Genomic DNA, 20,432 nt, shown 5'->3' with positions numbered 1-20,432 from the left:
AAATGGCCACCAAAACAGGAAGTAGGTTGATGTACAGTATGTCCACACATAGAAAATACATCCATACACAAGCAGGCTGTATACACCCTTCCTTTTGAATCTCAAGAGATCATTTGTGTGTTTCTTTCCCCCTGCAGTTCTCATGCACTGAAGTTTCAGGCTGCTCGTTTCTTCCTGCCAACAGCTTTGCCCTTGTCTGTAATTCTTCAGTATGTGAAAGCCCAGCCAGCTCAAAGGACGATTTATCCAGCTTGTAAAAGATAAGAGAGAAGCTGCCCTAATCTAAATAATACACAGGCAGTGTGCATAGAGGGGCCTGGAAGGGGGAGTTCATAGCAGAACCACAACACTGAAGAACTTGGCAGCGTTCCAGACACAGGCTGACAAGTCTGACAGGGTAAAGATACATTGATTTATTACAGAGACTGTGATAGTAGAAAGTACTGCAGTAAGCCAGAACACATTAGAATAGCTTTTGGAACTTGTAGGATGATAAAAAACAGGATGCAATTTTTGTTACGGAGTCTCTTTAAGGCCCATACACACACTAAATGCATGTCACCTGACGGGAACTAGGATCCGATCACTGGGCCGTAGCTGTAAAGATGCGTAGTTAGCCTGCAGGCTAATGACACATTCTGTTACAATATAGAGGAGGCAGAGAGCCAACGGAGTGATGACACAGGGCGAGCGCGGAGAACAAAGCTATCGCCAGTTGTTCGGCCGAATTGATCCGCCTGGCATTTTGCTGACTGGGCAGCTGTCGGGGGCTGCTGTACACATACCGGATTATCGGCAGAGGCGGTCATTATTGGCTGCCTCAACCATCCTTAATCTAGCATGTGTACTGGCCTTTAGATTAAGATAGGAACATTAGACTATTGTAGAGATTAGACTGTGCGTTCCTCTGAGGGTCAGTATGTAAAATCATTATGTTCTTCTCTGTAAAATGCTGCAGAAGATGTCAACACTATTTAAATGCATAGTAATAATTTGTAATGCTGAGAAGTGTAAAGAGAAGTGTTCTTGCAACACATGTACTCTCAGTGAGGAACACTCTCAGGCTGTCACCTGTGGAGGGAGTGGGAACATTCAGCAGCCTGCACTTCTTGCTAGCAGTGAACAATTGACTCCGTCCTTGAGGCTTTTACATATTTGTATGACTACTGATGACTGCTGGAATGTGTCATGTAATCATGGATGCATCTTTTCTCTTGGCATTACTTTGATGGCACTTTGATAACATAACTACTTTTCCTTCCACTACAATCTGCCACTTTCACTGTAGCTGACAAGTATTTATTATTACACCAGTCAGAAACATATGAACTTCCATAGCAGACATCTTTCTGAAAATACAGTAAAGTAGAGATGAAGAACCAAACCACCTTTTCTGCTTATTTGGTTGAGGTTAGGAAGTTAGGAAGACTTTTGGGCAGAGGAGTGGCATTACAGCCTGGATACACAGCATTTTACAGAAGGAAGCCAGCATGTTCAGATAATCTCTATGTATGAGGTCTTCTCTCATCTTATTTAAAACAAAAAGACATCTACCTGCTTGTTACTATTTGTGTTTAACCCTAGGCCTAGTCACCAGGATTTGGGTTAGATAAACAATATGAAAGTGATGTGGCACAGGGAGTAGAAGAGGGGGCTACCTGCTCGCTATCCTCCCTTTCCATTGAATAAGGATCTGCATGGACCTTTTATTTAAATAACTACAAGTCCTCCACAGACAGTATCCATAGTCACCATAATGGTAACTGCCACACTCTAGTTCTCTCAACTTTTTTTTTCCAGGGGCATGGACAGTGATAGAGTTGTTTCCTTTAGGGCCGGTTCACACTAGTGTAAAAACCAGTATAGTCCAGCGGGGCAGAAGTGCATGTGTGAACGGATCCTGTGTTGGGCATAAAATCCATTTACACTTGCCCCTTAAAAAGGAGCAGAATGGGAGCCAGAGGGGGAGCGGAGCTCATGTTCTCGACTGGCTCAATTTTTCTGGACACAGTAGATGCTGTGGATGCCCACGGAGTCCATGTAAGCCTACGGGAACTAGGCTGATTCCCCAATCATTCTGCAGAAGCATAGGGCTCCCATTAGATTGCAAAAGACCAATGAGAATCCTCCCTAGCACTAAGGAGATCCTCCCTGTTGTTAGGGAAGATTCCCATTGGACTTTTGCAATCCAATGGGAACCTGTTTCTGCGGAATTATGATCTATATAACGGCGCTTCCCCTGAGCCCAGTGGCGTTACCAGCAGTGGGAGAGGACTTGGGTGGCAATGGACTGGAATGGGAGTGGGGACTAAAGGGGTGGACCAGCTGCACAACAGAGAGAAGTGATGTACAACAGAGAGAAGTGTGAATATCTTGGCGGACCCTGTGACAGGGCTCAGCATATCCGCTCAGGATGCGTCGTCAACTCACCGTGTGCATCTGACATAGTCTGAACCCAGCCTAAGTGTGGTAATAAACATGCTGGAAAATATGTATAGAAAACTTTCATTACTTCTGAGTTGGGCAAAATACACACACACACACACACACACACACAGTACACACACACACACACACACACACCACACACACACACACACACACACACCACACACACACGCACACACACCACACACACACACACACACACACACACACACACACACACACACACACACACACACACACACACACACACACACACACACACACACACACACACACACACAGTACACACACACACGCACACCACACACACACACACAAACACACAGTACACACACACACACACACACACACACACACACACACACACAGTACACACACACACACCAGTTTATATTTTTTCTTCTTCAACTGGCTTTAAATGGGCAGAGGTATTCCCAAGAAAGCATGAAATGGAAGTCTAAGCATCACATACAGCCATTAAAGAAAAAGCAGCATTGCAAGTGGTACTATTGCCCTGCTACCGGATCAAAGTAATTACTGTTTAAATCAAAGTACAGAGAATTAGTTATGGAGAGCGTAAAGTAGACTAGAGACGTCCACGAATTATCATTGGTCTGATGAGCCCAGCAGGTCCCAGGATGACAGAAGCCTCACAAGGCGTACATAAAACATACATGTATTTTTGGACTTGCTATTAACAATGGAATCTTGTAATAAAGTTAGGAGTCATCCTGAATTACCTGATCATTTACATTTTTTTCAAATAGAAGAAAAGTACAGGCTGTGTCACAGCATCAGGACTCTTACGTAACTGTATTCTTGTAATGACATGTTTTAGGAGTTTCTCCCTTCTTAATTACATAAGATTTTGTTTCATTATATGCACTGCTACACCTTCTCTGAGCGACACATAGTAGGAAATGACTAAGTACATTTATGTACTGTACAATGTCAAAATTTTGCACTGATGTAATTCAAGTAGTGCTTAAGTAATTGCATATAAATCTGTAATAGAAACTATAAAAAGGTCAGTAATATCAGCGCGTGAGCTGTAGCACATGCATTACTAATCAGTCCTGGTAAGATTGGATATATAATATAACATACTGTACCATTGTTCTCTTTTACCCAGTCTACTTCATAGCTAGAATAAAGCTTTGTGGACATCCTAGATTGTCCTTAGTAAAGATGATCGTTTTGCACCATCTCAGCCAAGTAACTAGTGTGTGTCTACAGCTGCCCCATGGTGGATCACTAAACCACAAGCAATGGAACAAGTGCATTACCTTCCTTTTTCTCCTGCTGAACTACACCACCTACTTGTGCATTACTCTTCCATTTTCTCCATTGTGCAGTACATGCTACTCAGCTGTAGCCAAACTGCATGTCTGTACTGCCCTCATTCCTCAGAATGACATCCTAACGATGAATCAGACATTGTTAAGCGACACTAACTACCTGAGTGTATGAGATTTAAAGAGGAACTTTACCAAAATATAGTAGTAGAGGGGAAAAATAAATTAAAACATTCGCAAATTGAGAAGTTAAAAATAAAATATAGATCAAGAAATGATTGATACTCGACCACCTTGAGCCTGCAAGTCAGCATCTTAAGGGCTGGTTCACACGGACGCTTGGTAGCGTTTACCACCAAGCGTTCGGGACTTGTCAGCTAAACGCTCCCATTCAAGTGAATGGGAGCATTTAGCATCGTGCGGTAATCGGCGATTGCGCAAATGCAGCGTTCCCATCCCGCGTTGTTTCGGCTGCCTCTAGAAGCCGCATGCGACGTCCAAGGCCGGCTAGCCGCCGCGGCTTCATGTTCCCTTGCGGGGACGAGAAACGACGATCGCGACGGGAAGCCAACGATCGCCATACCACTGCCCCCGAATGAGACATCACAGGACGACGCTGCTTCCCGACCGCCCCAACCAGGGCCGGGCTGAGGCAGAGGCTGGAGAGGCTCCAGCCTCAGGGCGCAGTGTAGAAGGGGCGCACAATTCATTCAGTTGTCATTCCCAATTGTGTTTGAAGCAGAAAGAAATAAGAAAAGGGGATACATGGCAGTGACTGCAAGTCCGATAACTAGATATTAAGGTATTAGGGAGGTTGGGGGCCCAGGGGCGCCTATTAGTCTAGTAGCAATCAGTGTGTGACGGCTGGGGGGGAGGGATGGAGGGGCGCACTTTGGTGTCTCAGCCTTGGGTGCTGAAGGACCTTGTCCCAGCTCTGGCCCCAACGCCGCCTGCCGTCCGTGTGAACCAGCCCTTACTGCTGCCAGACTTGGGAAAAAAATGTCAGTACCAATTGCCCTTGTCTATAAACATACCCACTAACAATGTGATAGGCCAAAAGGTTTTTTTTATACAGTATATACATATGCACAAAGAGAGATACTGCTTGCTTGGCAGTTGGCAAATGCCTTATCTCCCACAAAGTAAATATAGCGCAAAGTTAAGCACCAATGGATAATATAATGATGTGCAGGATCTGTTCCCTGGAGCTGAAAGGGAAATCTGTTGAATTCTTCACAAAAGGATCAGCACCATCCAAGATTACAAAACTTTATTCAATCATCATAAAATCATTTAATAGCATGAAATGTGCCGGGTCCCTGACGACGACACACGGCGCTTCGAAGTGTCAGATGACTTGAGGGAGAATCATCAGAATCAAATTGCCGTGCATCTTTGTCAGCAACCCGGCACATTTCATGCTTTTAAATTATTTTATGAAGATTGAATAAAGTTTTGTAATCTTGGGTGGTGCGGATCCTTTTGTGAAGCCGTTATCTCCAACAAAGCAATGAGGTTCACAGACAGGAAACTGGCAGTGCCATGGCCATGATGTCATAATGTGGGAGTTTTTTTTTCACAATATTAGCACACAGACGTCCCTGATAATCTAATCAAGAAAAAGTAAAGATTTTTCATGGGAAAGGAGGTATTGGCTATTGATTGAAATGAGGTTCCCCTTTAACTGCGCAAGACAACCTTCTTTCTTCTGTAGGTCAGAACAGCTAACATCTACCTGGTTGCCAGCGCAACATTCTGACTCTCCTTCAGGCCATGTCACACCAGCAGCTTTTTCGCTTTGGTATATCTCTGACTACAATACATATCTATGCAGCAACAAGTTGCTATATAATGCTACAGTTGTTAGCCATTGCATTGGACACCATTAGCAGCAGCAGCTGCTGCTTAGCAACTTGTCACTTAGACCTGTCACAGATACAAAATCTATTGTGTCACATAGCTCTCACTGTAATTAGACCCTATGTTACTTTATTGGTAATAACTATAAAAGGACACTAAATAATCTCCAAGCAGAATTTGTTTTGCAAAGAATTCTGCATTTACAATGTTTGGTTTAATATGCATAGCGTTCTGTATCTTATTATGCCTACTCCCATTTACTTTTTGGCAACGTGTTCAAAGGCTGAACTCCTCTCTAAGTTTATGATCTGGAGCTGGCACAAGACTTAAGACTGCCCTCGTCTTGCCAGCAGTAATCTCGTTACAGTTTTGCTTCACAATGCTCACATTGTAGAGTAGCATCTGCTTACAGAGTGCCTGCTAAAGTCCCCATAGACATTGGACACCTGTCATCCAATACCTGCAATACCTACTTTGACAGGTTTGGACGACAACTGTGCTGCCACTGGGGCAAGCAAGGTAACAAAACATACTGTGACTCCAGAGCACTATCATCAAAGGCAATGAGCGAGCATTGCAGCACAGCTTGGACATATTTGCATGATTCTCAATTTTCCCCAGATAGCAGATATGTCTCTAGGTACCTGTCTCAGTGCACATACACTGTTAGATAGAAAAGTGCATATGCAGTATAGAAAAGTGTATATGCAGTATATATGTGGATCAGTTAGAAACTAATGTGTATTACAATGTGGTCAAATTGTCCTGCTTTAAATATATTTGGGTAGTTTTTGCATGTTTTCTTCCCCTTTTGCTTAATTTTAATCTCACCTTAAGTATAACTACACTATTATACAGTGGTACCTGATGAATAACTCAGGTATGTTGTTCTGTTGAATCTAATCTTACAGTGAAATTCCACAAACCAACAGCTAGGTGTTTACAAACTGGCTGCCTGTAGTGATCACTGCCTGTCTTTAGCTTCAGGCCATTCCCCGATACACAATCTACTCTACTAAAACAGTAAGCCTTGAATGGATTACTATTGGAATCTGTTTGGTATTTATTTTATATATACGGTATTTTTTTTGCTGTTTTTGCAGTATTACTTGGAATTGTCTAAAAGGGGATGCATACTTTATACACCAAGGAGAATCTGTGCCCCAAGCTTAATCAATAGGTGATTTAATAATATGTTAATTACCTAGTTAGATTCTTAATAGGGGTCCCCATTTATGCCTGCACATGTGAGAGGAGTTTTACATTGTATCAGTATTGTTACTGACATTTAATATTTTTATTCCTTATGCATGCACATCTTTTTTAGATATTAATATTAAAAAGTGTTTTTTTAGTGCAACTATATTTTATGCCCCTGATGAAGCCAGAATCCGTTGAAACATGAGCAGTTGGCATGCCACGCGCTGTATGGTGGGACCCATCTGGCTCCCCCTTCTGTATCCCTCATCCAGCCTGCCCGAACCAACCAACCACGCTTCCGACTACCCGTTTTCCCTCATACTGCAACTGCGGCAAGGACAGCATGGGCGTACTACACAAGGCAAGACATTTGGCATCATAGACCATGAACTAACAAGTTTATGAACCACAGTATGGCAGCTATCTTTGACCAGATATTGCTTACAATGGTCACTGATCCAGCAATTTTGCTAACCTTGCTTTCCTACAGTTCTATTTGATATTCTTGTGTACTGAAGCCAGTGACTCTACTTATCAGGCTGCTATGCTTGTTTTCATTAGTCTGCTTTGAACTAACCAAGCTTTTTTGCTTGCCCTTATGAAACTGCTGCTGCGTGGGCTTTCTGAAATAAATTTCTTTGCTGGAGCTGACTAATATTATCATTTGAACTTTACTTTGCCGTTGGTGGCACAAGTTTGGTGGCCGGTGTAAGTGAGTGGGGGAGGGGGTTGGGACTGTGAGGGGTCTTTCTAAATACTTTTAAATTTACAAACAATGTTATGCATACTAATAAAATTTGTATTTTTTTTACTCTAAATCTTGCTTGGTGATCAATTGGGACATACCTCTCCAATATCATTATCGCTCAGTTTTGTGTATCATATTTTATGATTTCTTAGATTTGTCAATGAACACAAAGGTTGCAAATAGTGTGCTGCTTTTCAAACACTGACCCCTGGAAGCACCCTATTCTTATTAAGCTGTCTTTCCACAAACTGCCTGATCACCAGGAACTCCATATAGGAAGCTGTAGTAGCTGGGGAAGGAATCTCGGTGTAGAATCAGAATGTAAAAAAGAATCTGGATTACCGGTAGCTATAAGACGGATTAGGTATATGAGCTGTAAGTAAGAAGGCCACACATCTTACATTGTGATTGCATAATCCTTGTGCAGTCTTAAGCACAGTACAGATATTAGCAGACACACATATCATGTTGTGACCTTCTCTATGGGATAGTTAGTGATCAGACTATGGACTCTGTAAAGCATTGCACAAAATGACATTGCTTTCAAAAATATGTAATAATTATAATAATAAATATAATACAAACCATCTATTTGTTTTGCTCCCCATCTCCAGAAATGCACATGCTGCTTAGCTGAGACGTGCAGATTGTTCTCACGCCGCTTTGTCAGGCTGGGAACACACTGAGGGCCCGTTTCCACTAGACGCTATTCAATGCGGAAACCGATCCGCATCGCAATGCAAGGAAACTGCAACCAATTCATGTCAATGGAGTTGTTTCCATTGACGCGAATTTACCTATGCGATCCGGCATGATGCGATGCGGGGGAAATTATGGATAGCATGCTGCAGTTTTCTGCAGCATGCATCCGATCCCCATAGCCTCTGACGCTGCATTTGGTTGTCCGGAAGACAACCAGAAGTACCTGCGGAGAAATGCAAGGTGATGCGGCAATCGCCTCACATCCTAATCCCTAGTGGAAAAGGGCCCTTAAAGAGAATCTTTACTCTAAAATTCTTACAACAAACAGCATACTATTCTATTCATTATGTTCTCCTGGGCCCCTCTGTGCTGTTTCTGCCACTCCCTGCTGCAATTCTGGCTTGCAATGGCCAGTTTTAGGCAGTGTTTACAAACAAAAGACATGGCTGTTAACCAGCATGTGATAGGCTGAGAGAAGCTCAGTCTATGACTCATACAGAGTCTGCAGAGGGCGTGGAGAGGGTGTGTATAGCTTCTGCCTATCACAAGCAGAGCAGCACATTCCTGCCTGACTGCCTGAGCCCGACAAAGCCATCAAAGGAAAGAAGATTAGATTATATAACAGAAATAATACAGCCACTGTGCAACTAGGAAAGGCTGCAGTAAGAAAGACCACATTAGAATAGGCATAGGAACTTATAGGATAGAAGAAATAAGGCTGAAAATTTTGTTACAGAGTCTCTTTATGATTTGAATGCTTTTACAGCATAGCAGAAAACATTTGCGAAATCACACATACTGTAGGTCTATGGGCCACACAAAAATTGCATTGAAGTGCATTTTCCAATGCAATGAAATCACACAGCAAGTTCCTTGCTCCTACAAACTGTATGCAAATGCAAAACCAAAACACAGTAAAAAACACAGAAATGCACATGCCAGAAAACGCATTGTTTTCTGCACAAACAAGTTTGCTCCCAGCCTAAAGGAAAAGATCAGAGCCTGCATTTCCAACTCATCCCTTTAATCATGGACAAATAGGAATTATACAAGTCTTGTGCCTAGTCATAAGAAGTTTAGGATATGTGAAGGTAGCCCCAGAACCTGCATAATGTAGATGTGTCAGCATTTGGCAACCCCGGTCAGGTCATGCAAGGTACATTAAATAACCACCTAAGGATTATACTTCATATTTGTAGTGAGTAAGTATTTTAGGGAAATTATTGCTCAGAACCTTACAGCGTTGTAGCCTTCGTTATAGTTTTTCTGTTAAGCTAAGTACATCCTCTAGCTGCCTGGCAATCCCATACCTCTGCTGTCAGCTTTCTGCAGACACTTCAGGTGTGTGCAGTCAAATAAACATGAGGAATCCATCTGCTGCATACGTTTGGCAGGAAGGTTTAAACAACAGATCTTTCTAACAATGGTGTACACATGCAAACAATCAGTTCGTACAAAAGACCTGATAGTCTATCCTTCTTCTTCAGTGCACAGGAGAGTAAAGCTATGTACTCATCTCGCGATGCAGGGTGATGGATCCAGCGACGTCCCCCTGACGATGAGCGCTCCGCCGATCCACCTTTCTCCACCTTCCAATGAGTATGACGAGACTTCAAGCAATCACAGTACTTTGAGCGGGAGTCGTTGGGGATCTGCTGGATTCAAACCGCCATGTCCATTGATTAACAATGTGCGATCGCCGCGGGGGGCAACATCCTTAGCGGTAATCCCGAGTTCACCTCGGGATGGAAATCCACAGCTCAGAGCGGTAAACCCGAGCTGGATCCATGGAAGGACAATAATGTGCAGAGCTGCCGCACATCTATCTATCGATATAAATTTTAGGGTCTAAAGGCTTGTGAAAAAATTGCACTTCTTTCAGATACTAAAATACAGAAATAATCATAACGCCAGGGAGGTTAACATGCTTATGTTAAATGATGTTGCCTGACGTTGGGTAACATTGCCTCAAGTAACGCCTGGTGGGTACTAAGCTTAAAAAAGTGCTGTGTATTGTAGTGATGCTGGAGGAGTCTGCAGAGCCAGTTTTGCTCCATCAGAGATGGACAGACTGAGTGTAATTAGCTAAGGCTGGGAGCACACTCATCCGTCGGTCTTCTGTATGCGTTTTCTACCAACCATGTGTGTCTGTATGTGTGAAAACATGCATGTTTTATCACAGAAGCTAATGCAATTGATAGAGAAAATGCCAGTGATTTCTAGTTACGCCCCTGAATACAGTGGTGAGAAGCTGTAACAATCTATTCTATTGTGGCTCATTGTAGAAGATGACACAGTGGGAGAGTACCAGGAATGCCTGTAAAGACATAATAGTGGTAGATGGGTTGCGGTATGTTTAATCTATTAGTGTTTGCTGTAACACTGTTGCCCGAAGGAATCACTAGCTATTCTTTTTGGCAAAAACAAGGATCATGTCTGTACACAGGTTTGGTGTTATGGTGTAACTTGTAGGAAGAGTTCAGTGCTAGCAATCTACTGGTAGCTACTGGCTGGTGAAATCTTCTATAGGAGTAATATCAATATCAATAATGAAACACATGCACTTATTATATTTACATTATTGATCAGATGCTCATTATAGAGCTTTATATGGTTATCTTTTATTTTGATGCTTTATGAGCGCAGAAACAATTTATTCCACATCACTTAGCACTTTCTTGAATTCGGTCTCTCCCAAATCTCCACAGAAAGTCTCCCTTATAAAGTCCTGTATGCCGTAAGTAGATCATGGTCCCCTATCTCTAAGCATATAGTATATGTATTCTGTGTTTTTGTTTTGTTTTTGTTTGCTTTTGATTGTTTAGATTCTGTATTTTTTTGTTTTGTTTCATTTTTTTATTGTTTTCTGTTGTAGTAATCAACTTATAGCAAAACATTAGGCGTCAGGGCAGTTTTCTAATGAGCCTTTTGAAATTTGAATTTTATTATTGTTTTTCTCTTGTATTTAGATACTACCAACAGATCACACACTGCTTTACAAAGTTATTCACGCAAGTTCGCCTATAAGCTTACACATAAGCAGGCATATAATATGAATTTTCTAAGGCCTGTCCTCTATTTGAGGGTGGCAGTTCAATGATGCAAGAAAAGTAAAAAAAAAAAAAAAAAAAAAAAAAAAGTTTTACCGAAAGACCTTGTAGTTTTTGAGAAAATTGGTTTTAAAAAAATTTAAGGAAATGTTTTTTAAACTTGGTAAAATAAATGTACTATATAGCGAGTTCTGCATATACATTTTAAAGCAAACTTGTGATCCAGCGCTGGGACCCTCCGGAAGTTTGCATAAATTACATTAAATCAATTCAATTTCAAAATTGTTATTATATTACATATAATATAACTATACACTTAATCATAATTGGTAATTATTACGTGAAATTTTGCATAAGCAAAATTAGCACATTACAATCATCACTAGGGGAACACAGGTGGCACAGAGGGGGACACTGAAGGCATGGGAGAACACAGATGACACAGAGGAGTTACAGGGGACAGAGATGGCACAGTGTTCCGACTTAATTAAAAACTAATCTACGGTCCCTATCTTGTTCGTTAACCAGGGACTAACTGTCCTTGCAGTGGCATAGCTAAGGAGCTGTGGGCCCTGATGCAAGTTTTACAATGGGGCCTCCCAAACACTCTATACATAACAATGGATACGGCGCACCAAAACCTGCCAATGGCAACTACAGTGAAGTACATTGTAAATAGAAAATATGGGAAATATGTGAACTTGTTCAATGAAAACTGAGGCATCTGAGCATACTGAGTGAAAAATGTGTGTTGTAATCTGAGAATACAATATTCATTGTACAGTGGACATGCTATGTAATCCTGTACCTTTTGTGTGTTCCATAAAAAGGAGAAAAACAGAAAAAGAAAAACAGAAAACAAAACACATTTTCAAAAAACAAATAAATCACACTCTCCATCTACTTCTGCCATAGCTGTAACCAGGGCCGGATTTGTACTTTTAACCGCCCTAGGCCAACTGTCAACCACCGCCCCCTTCCCTACCCCCTACCCCCCCCCCCCCACTTGTGTATGCCCGAACACACAATACTATACTACCAGGTCAGTGGAGTGGAAAAGAAAGAGCTCAAGATGGGAAAGAGGGGAGTGAAAAATACAGGGAACACAGGATGGGGAGGGAAAGCAGGGAGCACAGGATGGGGAGGGAAAGCAGGGAACACAGGATGGGGAGGGAAAGCAGGGAACACAGGATGGTGAGGGAAAGCAGGGAACACAGGATAGAAGGGGGGGGGGGGAAGCAGGGAACACAGGATGGGGAGGGAAAGCAGGGAACACAGGATGGAGGGGGGGGGGAAGCAGGGAACACAGGATGGAGGGGGGGGAAGCAGGAAACACAGGATGGATGGGGGGGGGGGGAAGCAGGGAACACAGGATGGAGGGAGGGAAAGCAGGGAACACAGGATGGGGAGGGAAAGCAGGGAACACAGGATGGAGGGGGGAAAGCAGGGAACACGGGATGGAAGGGGGGAAAGCAGGGAACACAGGATGGGGAGGAAAGCAAGGAACACAGGATGGAAGGCATAAAGAGAGATGGGAAAGAAAACCAGATAGTGAACAGGGGATAGAAAAAAAGAGAGAACAAGTACATTAAGTGGGAGAGAGAGGAGAGGAAAAGAGAGTCTTTAGGAAATTAGCAGAAACGCTGAAACTGAACATCCCTGAGCAGTGGACAAGTCAGCTTATTTAAATTGCAGCTATCTGTCTGCAATCATCATTAAGGTTTCCTTACTTGTAACATGCACTTATCCTGCCAGGTCACTTTACAGCGAGCAGAGCAAACGTTCCTTCCCTAGCTCTTGAATCTCCCGGCAGTGAGGAAGGAACGTCACACAAGCAGCCCAGCAGGGAAGTAGAGGAGGCGGGCGAAGCATGTGGGGAGACTGTGAGCTGAGCTGCAGCCAGACAACACGTGTAAGTTGCTGGCTGGCTCCTCGCTCTGCCCCGACTGGATCTTTCATCATCACCCGCTGTCTGAATCAGGTACCAGATCCGGCCATCCAGATCCAGCCTGACGCTGTCACGCTATGAGAAAGCATGCAGGGCGGCTGTGGATTGGTACCGCGTCTGTCCGCCTCTGTACTGGTGGGGGAGGAGGATTGTTGCTGAGGAAACAGGAGAGTGTGTGTGCAGCTGGCAGAGGGGCGGCAATGAATGGCAGTGCGGTCGGGGCTTTTGACGGTCTATTGCACAATAGGCTTATTGCCCTTCGGCCGCCCTAAGTAAGGAGCATTTATCTGGCGCCCTAGGCCATGGCTTAGGTGGGCTTGCCAGAAATCCGGCCCTGGCTGTAACATGTGTAAATCATTCCATGGGGGGGGACGACACTTGAGCTAAACAATGAGAAGAGGGAATAGCAAAGGATGTTCATGGACAAGCTGAGGAGACGCTTTCTACTAAGTTCTGCCTCAAGAGATCCCACCGCTCTATACACACGCTGTGTTTATTATCGTGTGTAGGGCCGGATTTACCATAAGGCACTGTAGGCATGTGCCTACAGGCTCCTGATGATGGATAGGCGGTTTACTCCCCTACCCAAGTGTCTCCCTCCTTCCCTATGCAGAGTCCCAAGTGGAGTCCCAAGAGGCCACTCACCCCTGTCTCGGCATTCCACTGACCAGATCTCAGGGGCACCTTTTGCTACTTAATTCTTGTGGACATCTGTAGCTACTTAATACCGAGGATAGCTCTGGCTACCTAATACTAAGGGGCACATGTAGTCACCTATAACGGGCAAGGAAACTAAGGGGAAAGTGACAACTGGACCAGCCAGCACACTTGCAGTGCGATTTGCCTGGTGTTTGGAGGGCGAAGTGTAGAGTGCCAGGACATCAGTGCCTATTGACTCATGTGATGTAAATCCGGGCCTGATCGTGTAAACATAGCTTACAGTGTGTCAAATGTAACACACACCTTTTAATAATTTATAAGACACCCTGGTCCATATGCAATTAACTTTTTTCTCCAAAGTTTTCTCCTAGGTGATATTAACCTATTTTAGTTCCTGGACGTAGAAACTACGTCCAGGAACCATGCGCGCTCCCGCGGCCGATCGCGCGCGTGTACGCGCGCTCCCGGCCCGCGGTTCGTTAGCCAGGCAATCAGTGAATCGGGCTATAGTGCCCGATCACTGATTCCTCTCCCCCGCTGAAAAAGCGACAGCTTCTCTCGGAATCTTAGCTTTTTCTGGCTGTTGCCTCCCCCATGCATCTCTCTAAGCGTATGTTACGCTTAGAGTGACGTCATGTGAACGAACTCATGGCCGCCATCTTGTGGCCAAAAAGTAAAACTACAACTAAAAGTAAAAAAAATAAAACTCAAGACACATTTACATTATATAAAACTATTGTTTACATCCCACCCTCCCAAAAATACCCAAATAAAATGTTTAATATAAAAAAACAAAAACATTACAATAAAAAAAACAAAAACATGTAAATATTTACCTAAGGGTCTAAACTTTTTAAATATCAATGTAAAGATGAAATATTTCTATATTTTTTTTTATTTTAAACTTGTAAATAGTAATAGATGCAAAACCGAAAAAATGCACCTTTATTTCCAAATAAAATATTGCCGTCATACATTGTGATAGGGACATAATTTTAACGGTGTAATAACCGGGACATATGGGCAAATACAATACGTGAGTTTTCATTATGGAGGCATGTATTATTTTAAAACTATAATGGCTGAAAACTGAGAAATAATGAATTTTTTCCGTTTTTTTTCTTATTCTTCCTGTTAAAATGCATTTACAGTAAAGTGGCTCTTAGCAAAATGTACCCCCCAAAGAAAGCCTAATTGGTGGTGGAAAAAACAAGATATAGATCAGTTCATTGTGATAAGTAGTGATAAAGTTATAGGCTAATCAATGGGAGGTGAACATTGCTCAAGTTAAAACGACGGAACGAGAATGGGTTAAACTTGTCTATAAAATGCTTTTTAAGCCACCAGAAAGCAAGAAAACACTCAAATTGATTTTGACAGTACTTTTTCACCTACTTTGCAAGTACTTTTTCAGTTGAAACGTGCAAGAAAGTTTATCTAAATAGAAGATGAAAAATTATCTCCAAGGAGAAAACTCAGGAAATTTTTTTTATTGCATATGGGCCCTGGACTACTTTTTCTGTGTTTGGCTTCACTTAAGTTAGCTTACAAGGATATAAAGAGGAACTTCAGTGAAAATAATGTAATAAAAAAGTGCTTAATTTTTTACAATAATTATGTATAAATTATTTAGGCAGTGTTTGCTCATTGTAAAATATTTTCTCTCCCTGATTTACATTCAGGCATTTATCACATGGTGACATTTTTACTGCTGGCAGGTGATGTCATTGGAAGGAGATGCTGCTTGCTTTTTTGGAGGTTGGAAACAGCTGTTGTTTCCCACAATGCAACAAGGCTCCGACAGTGTGATGTCAGTACATCAGTGCTGTGAGGCGCTGACATCACACTGTGGGAGGGGTTTCACCACAAAATCAGCCGTACAGAGCCTCCTGGTGATCTGTTTGAGAAAAGGTAAAGATTTCTCATGGGAAAGGGGGTATCAGCTACTGATTGGGATGAAGTTCAATTCTTGGTTACGGTTTCTCTTTAACTCTCAAAATAATGAATTAAAAGCATTTTGGCCCCTCCCTCTTAATACTTTGTCTGCCCTAGGTGGTGGCCTCTATTGCCTTTTTTGCAAGTACAGCCTCAATTCCATATGGAGTAAATCACTGCTGGTGACAAAGTTTAAAATAGCTAACATTCAGAAGAGGGTGTTGTCAGCTCTGTGACAAAATACAATACTGTTAGATACCTGCATTTATGATACACCTTACTGTTTTTACTGCCTCCTATCTTCAATGCAGATATAAAGGTGCTATAAATTGTAACACATTCCATCAAAGATACACATGTCAGTGTGTGACTATGACAATACCAGAAAACCACTGTCCCTAGAGTTTCTGTTCCAAGCACTAACTTTTCCTGTGTATGCATGGACACACAAACAGTGAGGTGAAATAAGTACTCATCTGGGATCCACCTCTCAGGCTAATAAATGAGTCATTGCAGTTCTATCAGCGGCCTAACACTGAAGTATGTCAAAACTACGAGAGGAAACATTATATGATGTGACCAAAGTCTTCTGGAGCTGCTGAAGCACACTGTCACATCTTCACTGCCCTCTCACATAGTTATTTCAGACTGACAACACATCAACCTGATACACTTCACTGTCTAAAGACGGACATTGCAATAAAAACTAGCAAATACTTCAAAGCTAAAAAAAACAATAAAAATAACTTGTAGGACAATTCCACATCCAACAAATAAAATAAGTATACAAGTTGAAACTAGAAAATATTTGGATATATGTATCTCAACTTATGAATATTTTAAAGCATTCTCATGAATGGGCCATTTGACTGTTCTATATACTACATAGCTGGGTAGAGACTTTCACTGATAGTCAAAAGACAGATGCATGATCCAACTATCATATATATATATCTCCAATGCAAGATCGTGTTTGGCGGACGTTGTGTGCTTCACACGTTTCTCGAGCATTTCTTGATAGTAATTCACCCTTTGGGGAAATTGCCATGCAAGGAAAAATTCATCTGATGCTGCAGTCAAATATGCAGTAAACATATTAATAATCCTAACATTTGTATAACGCTTTTCTTCTGTTGAACTCAAAGTGCTCAAGAGCTGCAGACAATAAGGGTGCGCTCAAGAGGCCACCCTGCAGTGTTAGGGAGTCTTGCCCAATGACTTCTTACTGAATAGGTACTGACCAAGCCAGGATTCGAAACACTGATCTCCCTTAACATCAATACAGAGTTAGATTTCTCACTTCCTGGCGTTAGTTTGAACCTAGCCATAAGTACATCCCATTCATTCCCATGCATATCTTATTTTGCAATAAACGTCATTGATCCCTTTTGATTAAGACCACATTAGCACAACTCTCAGAAGAAAATCCAAACTAGTGATGTTGTTGTAGGCAACGCAATACTGCCTAAAATACTGTAGATGAAGCTTAAAATTAAGCTGAAATATATAACTAGTGCTTAGGTTGTATAAGAGATGAAGCAGAGGCGGTAATATGACATATGGAAATAGGGTCAGGGCAATCAGCAGTAAAACTTTTCCCATCTGTGTTGCCACAGCATAGTGACAGCTAAATTACCCTATAGCTGACAGCAATATGGGCCAGCAAAGTGAACACCCAATCTCACAGCAGACTAACTTCACCTGCTGCCTATAGCACAGTTGCCACATATTTTCCTAGGACATCTTCCAAATGTCACGCCACTCCCTTTCAATGTGAGAAGGTAAAATACAAATCTCCAAACATCCTTATCAAAATAAAACTTTAAATTTCAAGGGGTTTTTTTTGTTTTTTTTTTAGCAAACTGCATTACAATGACATAAATGTGATTATTCTGGTGTTTTTTTTTTCCAACTGATCTCTTATCTGAACCTCTCAAATTACCTTCTAGGGAAAGCTGCCTTGCATTGCTCCCAGGTGTTGTAAGGATGGGAGTGATTACTGACATTTGTGTATACATTCCAGCATAAGAAAACCTCCTCCCTTTGAAATAAATGTCTCATTGCAGTTAACCCAGGAAGGCTGTGGAGGTATAAAGGGAGCAATACGTTTTCCTGCTCTGTGTAGCCTTTCAAATTAATTCAGTGAACATAATTCTGGGTATCTTTAGCATGTTGCTTACTATTGTCATGGTTTCCATCAGATTTCCTTAAAAAAAAGTTGCAACAACTGCAGACTAAGGCTCGGTACCCACTACGGGACCTTTGCAGCAATCGCAATGCATCCACAATTTGCCAAGTGCCATGATTTCACCGTTGATCGTGATTTGGCTACTATAGCCTCTAATGTGATTGCTCCAGGATTACTCCCAGAATCCTGGAAGCAGCATTTTGCATTTGATCCCCCCGGGAGGGATCCACTGGTGTAGCGCTTTACAGATCACTACAAAAGTGCTCCTAGTCCCAGACCTGAGTTGAAAGATACTTGCAGTAATAGTATTCAGTTATACAGATCTTGTGTAGTTATGATATGTGCTATATGGATGCTTGAAATGAAGTGGTGTTACTCATGGTGACTTCACTTCCAGTCTAGTAACCTACTGTGCAGGGAAGCTATGGACTGGATCAAACTAAATCAGCAGTAAGGCCATTTGATTTGAATAATGCCAAGTTGTACAGATAGTAAGTTAAAAAACAGCATCTCATTGACTATCTCTTGCAATACAAAGACCTTATAGTGACCCAATAAGGACCACACCACCATAGTAAACCACAAGCTCCTCATTCCACATTTCAGAAGTCTCATAACTTTCATCAGAATGTTTTCCTGACCCTAGCATCTTCTCAACACTGCGTTACACATTACTTTACTTTAGTACTGAGATACCATACGTTTTCTTATGGTTCTGCATATTACCCAGAACAACCAATCAGAATCCTGAGTGGGTACTCCATGTAACTGATAATAGTTGTTATAAGCATTTCCTTCTCTTTTCCTATGGCTTTCTTTGAATCTACATCAGTAAAGTTATATGCAGATGCATTGTTAACCTGCAGGCAAGCAACACGCTCCGATGCTAATTGGGGAGGAGGGCAGACAGTGTGGCACACAACAGAGCGCCACAGAGCTAGCAGGACGAGTAAGAGAACCAGGGCAGTTTCTAGGCTTATAGATTTTATGGCAACATTTTTTTAAAATCCCTCTTCTCCCCCCCCCCCCCCACACACACACACACACTCTCAGACACACTGTTACGATGGTATAACCAGAGGTGCCCCTAGTATTAAGTAGTCCCCAGTAGTTGGTAGCCAGAGAGAGTTACCAGTACAGGTAGCCAGATGAGGAGCCCACAGCATTAGGTAGCCAGAGAGGGCACTCCCAGTATTAGGTGGCAAGAGAGGGTCCCCCCAGTATAGGTAGCCAGAGCAACCCTCCCCCCAGTATAGGTAGCCAGAGAGTCCCCCCAGTATAGGTAGCCAGAGATTCTCTCCCCTCCCCAGTATAGGTGGCCAGATAGCACCTCTAGCATAGGTAGCCAGTGAGTTCCCCCAGCATATGAAGACAGAGAGCCCCCCAGAATAGGTAGCCAGAGACCCCTCCAATATGGGTAGCCATAGAGCCCCCAGCATAGGTGGCGAAAGAGTCATCTCCCCCCTATGTAGTAAGGGAAGGCAGAAGTAACAGGCCTATCTTTCCCCCCTAAGGCATCCCATCTCAATGGTAACAGCCCTGCCTGTGATCACACAAGCATCACGTGATAACAGGCAGGTCTGTTATCAAAGAGTGGTGGTGGCTAAAAGGAAGAAGATAGGCCATATGTGGATCCTGGAGAGGTTAATATGTTGGTTAACTTACCCCTCAGCTGTGCACTCTGAATGCTCCCGTGCTACCCGTGCTCCCCCTCCCCTCGCTGCACCCTGAGCGGTGACCCACTTCACCCGCCCTTTAAAACGGGCTTGAGGAGAACAAGGGCCCCGGCCTGTGCTCTGCCAAGATGATTTGCCAGAGAGATGTCTCATCAACACATTGCGGAGGATCAAGGACCACTGTACGCATGCTAGCTTCTCGCCAGAGGCAGTCCCATCTAGTGTGTGTATAAGGTTTTAGGCAGTTCTTATTTCACACACTTTTAATAAAAAATAAATTGGCTGAATATTTTTTTTCCTGCAGCAAAACATGTCTGCAGTATTAAAATATCCTTTTATGATTAAAATATAATTTCACTGAGGTTTACAACCAAGCAAAATACCAAAGCAAAAAATGAATGCGGTTTTCCAAAGCATTTATCAGGCGCCAAAGCCCTTATCACCAGTCTATATTTGAATCTCTGCATGCCAGCGACATTAACCATCGCCTAGGCAAACATCTTTCACATTCTTCTCATGATCTGGTCTTTTAAGGATATCTTATATTACTGTGATAAAATGTATTTTCCTCAACCATTAAATCAATAAATATGACTGAGAACTGATAGTTCTTTCTTTCTTAGAAATAATGCTGTAATTTAAGATCTGTCATGTCAGTTGGTACATCAATATTTTAAAACAGTTGAGCACAACTTTATCAGTGTTATTGTTGTGTTTTAGAA

General features: G+C 42.4%; 1 protein-coding gene across 17 annotated transcripts in view; it reads right to left on the bottom strand.

Annotated features, from left to right (window-relative positions):
* TJP1 (tight junction protein 1) overlaps positions 1 to 20,432 on the bottom strand; it is a 622,292-nt gene that overhangs the window by 191,385 nt on the left and 410,475 nt on the right. The gene's annotated exons all lie outside the window — the stretch shown is intronic.

The sequence above is a fragment of the Hyperolius riggenbachi genome, chromosome 3 (assembly GCF_040937935.1).
Source record: "Hyperolius riggenbachi isolate aHypRig1 chromosome 3, aHypRig1.pri, whole genome shotgun sequence".
NCBI lineage: Eukaryota > Metazoa > Chordata > Amphibia > Anura > Hyperoliidae > Hyperolius > Hyperolius riggenbachi.
The sequence above is the reverse complement of the archived record's forward strand: the minus strand, read 5'-3'. Positions and strand labels throughout refer to the sequence as shown.